This window comes from Apodemus sylvaticus, chromosome 2, assembly GCF_947179515.1.
Source record: "Apodemus sylvaticus chromosome 2, mApoSyl1.1, whole genome shotgun sequence".
Classification (NCBI taxonomy): Eukaryota; Metazoa; Chordata; class Mammalia; order Rodentia; family Muridae; genus Apodemus; species Apodemus sylvaticus.
The window spans coordinates 243,195-249,194 of record NC_067473.1 but is presented as its reverse complement, the minus strand read 5'-3'; the positions used below and the strand labels follow the sequence as shown (position 1 = coordinate 249,194).

At 47.2% G+C, this 6,000-nt stretch overlaps 1 protein-coding gene across 5 annotated transcripts in view; it reads left to right on the top strand.

Annotated features, from left to right (window-relative positions):
- The first annotated feature begins 839 nt into the window (after nt 1–839).
- The window catches only part of Dnajb6 (DnaJ heat shock protein family (Hsp40) member B6), a 47,727-nt gene continuing 42,566 nt past the window's right edge, over nt 840–6,000 (top strand). For 3 of the 5 annotated variants that reach the window (XM_052172941.1, XM_052172939.1, XM_052172938.1), the window contains exon 1: nt 840–995. The gene's annotated coding sequence lies outside the window, so the exon portion shown is untranslated. The remainder of the gene's footprint in view (nt 996–6,000) is intronic. The other 2 variants (XM_052172943.1, XM_052172942.1) reach the window with 1 other exon arrangement.

Here is a 6,000-nt window from a genome sequence, read left to right as displayed (position 1 = left end):
AAAAGGAAGAGAGCCGGGATAGTCCTCTAGGGTAGAATGCTTAGCATGTACAGGGCCTTGGGTTCAATGCCAAAATCAAATTCTGCACTCGAAAAACAAAACAAAAACGAGCAAAGGAAAAATATCAAGTGTGGTCAAAAGGTGGTTGAGAATCTGGAGAGATGGCTCAGTGATTTAGAGCACTGGCTGCTCTTCCAGACGTCCTGAGTTCAATTCCCAGCAACCACATGGCAGCTCACAACATCTGTAATGGGATCTGATGCTCTTCTATGCAATGTCTAAAGACAGTGACAGTGTACTCACATACAAAAAAAATAAATACATCTTAAAAAAGCCCGTGGTGGAAATCCAGACCCTGGATTCGGCACTCCACGTTGGCAAGGATGGGGGTCTCTCACGGTTCAAGTGACGAGGGGTGGGGCCGGGGGGTGGGTACTAAAGGAGGATCTAAGTCGGGACCACAATTCACCAAGTCCACAGGGAGTGTGAGTCATACTACACTATCAGGTCTTTATCTCCTAGTCCGCAGTCAGCGTCCTGCAGTCAGCGTCCGCGAGCGTCCTTCCTCCCAGCCTGCTTCCTGGCAAACGCAGGCTCCAGGGTTGTCTACAGTCGCCTCAGGCTTCATAGTCCTCCAGGCCTAGGGCTTGCGCAAGGTGGCGCTTTCCGTTCTATTCAGCCGCCCCCGCCTATATAAACTCTTCCGAGTCCCACCATCCTCAGCTCGGAGAATCTTCCGGAACGCTAGACCCGCGCTATCGAATCCTAGGTGCACGGAAGCTGCATCGCACGCTAGCTTCAGGGCCGGGCGGAAGTCGACGTCGCCGCGCCGCCACCGCGTGACGCACTTCCTGTTTGTTGTTGGAGAAAAGGAGAGAAAGGAAAGCGCGAGGAGACGCCGCCGCCACCGTCGCCGCCGCCACCAGCGCAGCTGTGCCAGCGCCGTGAGGAGACCGGCCGCCTGACTTCCCTCCTCGCTGGCCGCCGCGTCCTCGGTGAGGGTCCTCGTACCGTAGCGGAAAGTAGGGCTGACTACGGCGGGAGGGGAAGGCCTGCGGACGGGTTAACCCGCTTGGCTCCCGGAATACGGTGCAGGAAGCCGGGTCGACCGTGGGGCGGGCCGAACGGGTTCCAGTCCAAGCTGGGGCCTGGGCCTGGGTCTGGGTCTGGGCTCAAGGTGTCCCTGGTCCGGGCCGGTTCTAGGTTGGGTCAGTGGAGAGCGTCTGCCGTGCCCGGTCAGGCCTAGCTCGGGCTTTAGTCGCCGTCCGCTTCCCTGGCTCTTGGGTCGGCGGTGGCGGTTGGGCCCGGCACGCGCTAGGCCGGCCGCAGAGCTCCCGCCCCACGGTCGGCGAGGCCGGTGTCACCGCGTCCGGGCGTCCTCCGTGCATTCTGCAAGCAGGGGGTCAGGTGGCGTGCGAGGAGCAGCGCGGGGCTCCGTGGACGGCGCAGTCCCGGGCCCAGGCCGACGGGCTGCGAAGGGGGCCGGGTGGGAAGGCCAAGGCGGCCTCCAGGGTGCTCCGGGGACTGTTGGGAAGTTTGCTAGGCGACCTGCCTGGATCAGCTTACTTTTAAAACTCGTTTTCTGTTTGCTTTGAAGGTTGCTTTGCTGTGGTTTATGTAACAAAGTTTATGTAACTGAAGTTTACACTTAAGTCTTAATTTACTTTGGTTGTGTGGACAAGGAAACTCTCTACTGCAAACTAAAAGGTTGTCTTAAAAGCTTTGGAGACGGGGAAGTTTTTTGTTTTTTGTTTTCCTTAAAAAAAAAAAAACAAACCAGGATGGGTTTGTCAAGTTTTAAAAGCTTTGTTACCGAAGAAGTTGTATGTGAACCGTTGAAAGGGAATGGGGATGGGCCCATCTTCCAAGGTGGGAGTGCCCAATGTGGGGAGTGTATGCCTGGTGCACCCACTTTTTTTGTTTCTTTTTTATAACGTCTTTATTTGAGCCATGGATTTGTGGTTAGGGTTCATGAATTCTAGGCCCTAGAATCTCAGGACGTTCTGCTTGCTAGGGAAATGGTAGCTACTTGAAGGCAACTGTTTTAGTAGAAATATTGGACATAAAAGCCAAAGGTGGGAACAGCCAAAAGAACAGGCATCCTGCCGGGCGTTGGTGGCGCACGCCTGTAATCCCAGCACTAGGGAGGCAGAGGCAGGCCGATTTCTGAGTTGAGGCTAGCCTGGTCTACAGAGTGAGTTCCAGGACAGCCAGGGCTACACAGAGAAACCCAGTCATGAAAAAACAAAAACAAAAACAAAACAAAACAAAAAACAGGCATCCTGACATTTGAACTTGGTCTGTTTTTGGTTGTAAAGTAAACCTCACACCAGACTTAGTGATACCTGAAAGGAAGTGTTCCTATGTGTTATCGAACACGCTTGTTGTCCTTTGGGATGTCACCACCTCAGGCTGAATTGCCCTCTGGTGTGTGATTACTGTGTGATCAGTACAGATACTTGCAGTGAACTTCCGGGTGGAGCTTTGAAATTAGGAAGAACATGAAATGTGGGAAGAATTGCTGCCTTTTGTAGGTATGGTGACTGGGTTTCAGTCCTCTCATGTCTGCCTGTTGAAGTTGCTCCCCCCACCCCTCACCGAGGCAGAAGATGGGGTTTCTTTGTGAGGCCCTGGCTGTCCTGAAACTTTACACTATATACCAAGCTGACCTTGAATTGAGATGCCTCTGTCCTCCCAAGTGCACTGTAGGCACCTCACTGCTGCAGCCTACTCCTAACCCCACTAGTTTTCCTCAGTGGTAAGTTTTGAGACAGGGTGTCACTAAATTGTTCAGACTGGTCTCAATACTTGAGCCTAACAGGGCTGTGGTTCACACCTTTAGTTGGGAGGCAGACAGGCAAGGTGAATCTTTAGTTCAGAAACCCATCTGGTCTACACAGAAACCCTGTTTCAAAACAACAAACTAAATCAAAAGTTGTTCCTAATCCTAGCTAAAATTCTCTTACTCTTGAAGGTATGTATTGTATATCCCCTCTCTCACTCAAATTTGACAGATGCTTTACCTGTGGGGGTTGGAGGACAATTTGTAGGAGTTTCTTTACTTTTGGGTCCTGGGGATTGAATTTTTGCTTGGTGACAAGGTCTAGGTATATTTAATATATTCTGGGAATTCATGAGCTGATGATGAGGAGGAAGAGGAAGAAGAAATAATGATACTGGATTTACAATTTCCTTCCAGATAATTTGTTACTGCTTTGACAGTTGAAGGTTTTGTTACTATTTCCATGGCTTGGAATTTTTTCACTGCTGCTGCCTTTGCCCCCTAGCTAGCTTTTTGTAGAACTGCCTTACCTGGCCTGGCCCTCTTCACATTTGTTTCCTGCTTCCGTTTTGTCAAGAAAATAGTACTACATTTGACGATACCACATAAGTTGAACTCCCACATGAGATCTTTTTTTAAATCTTTTTTTTTTCCAAGACAGAGTCTTGATACATAGAGCTAGTTGGCCTGTAATCGAATATGTAGATTAGGCTAATTTTGAACTCATATCTGCCCATCTTTGCCTCCCAAGTGTCTAGATTATAAGTGTTTGCCACCATGCCCAGTGAAACTTCCTAAAATTGTTTTTGTTTTTGGAGACAGGTTTTAGCCTTGGCTACCTGGGATTTTCTATGTAGACCATGCCAGCCTTGAACTCAACAAATATCTCCTTACCCCTGTTTCCATAATGCTGTGATTAAAGGAGTTTACCACTACACCTGGCCTTAGTTGAATTTTAAGAGAAAAGTCTTTAGTCTTTAGTGGATATGGCCTTGCAATTGTATTACTCTTCAGTACTGATCCTCTTTTGTGGGAAAGGAAAAGAGCTATTTTTGTTGGTGACCTGGCAAGATTCTTGCAAAAGATTGTTGCCTAGTCCCTTCATGGACAGAAATGTGAGCACATCAGGAAAAGTCAGTGTACCTGGCAACACTGAGGCCCAGGAATGTGGCTGTAGAGTTCAAAACACCACTGGGAGGGGCGCAGTAACCACTGGTCCGCTCTGGTGGGTTTCCAAAGGAGAAAGGTCTGAGGGGATTGAATCTGTTTTACATGAAAATCAGTCACTGAACCAGGGTCAGTTTAGATCTGAGATTTGCACACATGCTGTTTATTTCCTCTTTCATTCCAGCCTCCACTCCACCCTGCTCCTTCTCTCTCAGGATGGGCAGTTTTTCAATGGGGCTTCAACTCTCTTACAGAGAGTTGATCTCAGCACTCTGATCAGGCAGCTCACAAGTCCTGTAACTTAAGCTACCAGGAGGAGCAATTTACGACCTGCCTCTAGTCACACATAAATTAAAAATAAAGCAATCTTTATACTTTGTTTAACCTGGAATCCTACTATCAGAATGTTCATTAAAATTAAAACTAGGCTGGGCATGGTGGCGCACGCCTGTAATCCCAGCAGGGTGAGGCAGGCGGATTTCTGAGTTCGAGGCCAGCCTGGTCTACAGAGTAAGTTCCAGGACAGCCAGGTTTACACAGAAACCCTGACTCAAAAAACCAATTATGAAGTTCCAGTTGAAGATAAGCCTGGTCTACGAATGAGTTGCAGGACAGCCAGGGCTACACAGAGAAACCCCCATGTGTATGGGGTGGGGAGTGGGGGCAGGAAAGAGGAAAGCCATGTGTGTTAGTGTATGAATTGTGACACAACATGTATGTAGTGTTTAGAGGACAACTTTGTGTGTGTGTGTGTGTGTGTGGGGGTGTGTGTGTGGGTGTCTGGGGTTCAAAGGCAAGTAGGTCTTGCTTGTGTGTGGTACTTTTACATGGTTTGTGGTCTTGCTGGCCCCAAGAATGTTCTAAATCAACCAGGAGTGGTTTAGTGTTCTTTCCTTGTTTTTAAAGATGTTAAAAGTTGATTTTTTTTTTTTTTGAGTTAGCAACTTGTGTAGAGTTTGATAGATTTAGTGTCTTTTTCTTTCCCCCTCCACACCCACAGTTTTTTAGGGGTATGTGGGATTTCCATTTGAGACTATCTTGAAGCCCAGGTTGTTCTTGAACTCCTGAATCTAGTAGTACTGTGGCTGTCATAGATATATTTTTATTTCTTAAAAACATAATCTGTGTGTGGATATTTTGCCTTCATGTAAATATGTGAGCTATATGCTTGACAGGTGTCCAAGGAAATGGAAGAAGAGGGTGTTGAGTCAGTCCTATTGTAACTGGAATATGCAGACAGTTGTAAGCTGTGCAGTAGGTGCTCTGAACTGAACCCTGGTCCTGTAGAAGTGCAGCTGTGCTCTTAACTACTGCATATCTCCATTCCTAACCCCCTTTTTTGTAGGCAAGGTCTCAGCTGACTGGTCTGGGATTAACTATGTAGACTGCTTGGCTTTAGTTTTAATTTTTTAATTTTTTTGTAAGGTCTGTTGAAAAAATGAGAATGCTAGACATTCTCATTGAAGTGAGAGATTATATTGAGTAGACTTAGAGAAAGATTTCACACTGCTACTGCTAGTTGAGTTATATAAGACAGATGCTTCTGGCAGCAGTTTGATCTTGGAAAAACTAAAAAAGCTTCAGACAATGTGTATCCTGGATTGACAAGATTAAGTATAACTAATGTGTTAGAGTTGAGTGGCTGAGGCCTGCAGTATCATCTACTCAGAAGTCTGAGGCAGATACAACAAGATCAGCCTGAATAATTTGAGACCATGCTTCAGCGGGGCATGGGTCAGCTGTATCTTAGTGGTTGAGTGCTTAATGCCTACTACCACTAAAAGAGAGGTGAAGGGACTTTTCCCCCTTCTTTTTGTAGCCATGGATGTCCTGGAACTCAATCTCTAGACCAGGCTGGCCAAGAACTTGAGATCCACCTGCCTCTGTCTCGTGAATGTTAAATAAGATTTAAGTTCGTTTGCCACCACACCCAGCTGAATTTTGGTATTTGATAAAAACCCAGTGCATTGGGTAAGGGCTTCTGGTGGGTGTTCTGTTCAAATAGAGTAAAACATGTTTCCTGTTAATGTCTAATATATTTCATCCTAAGT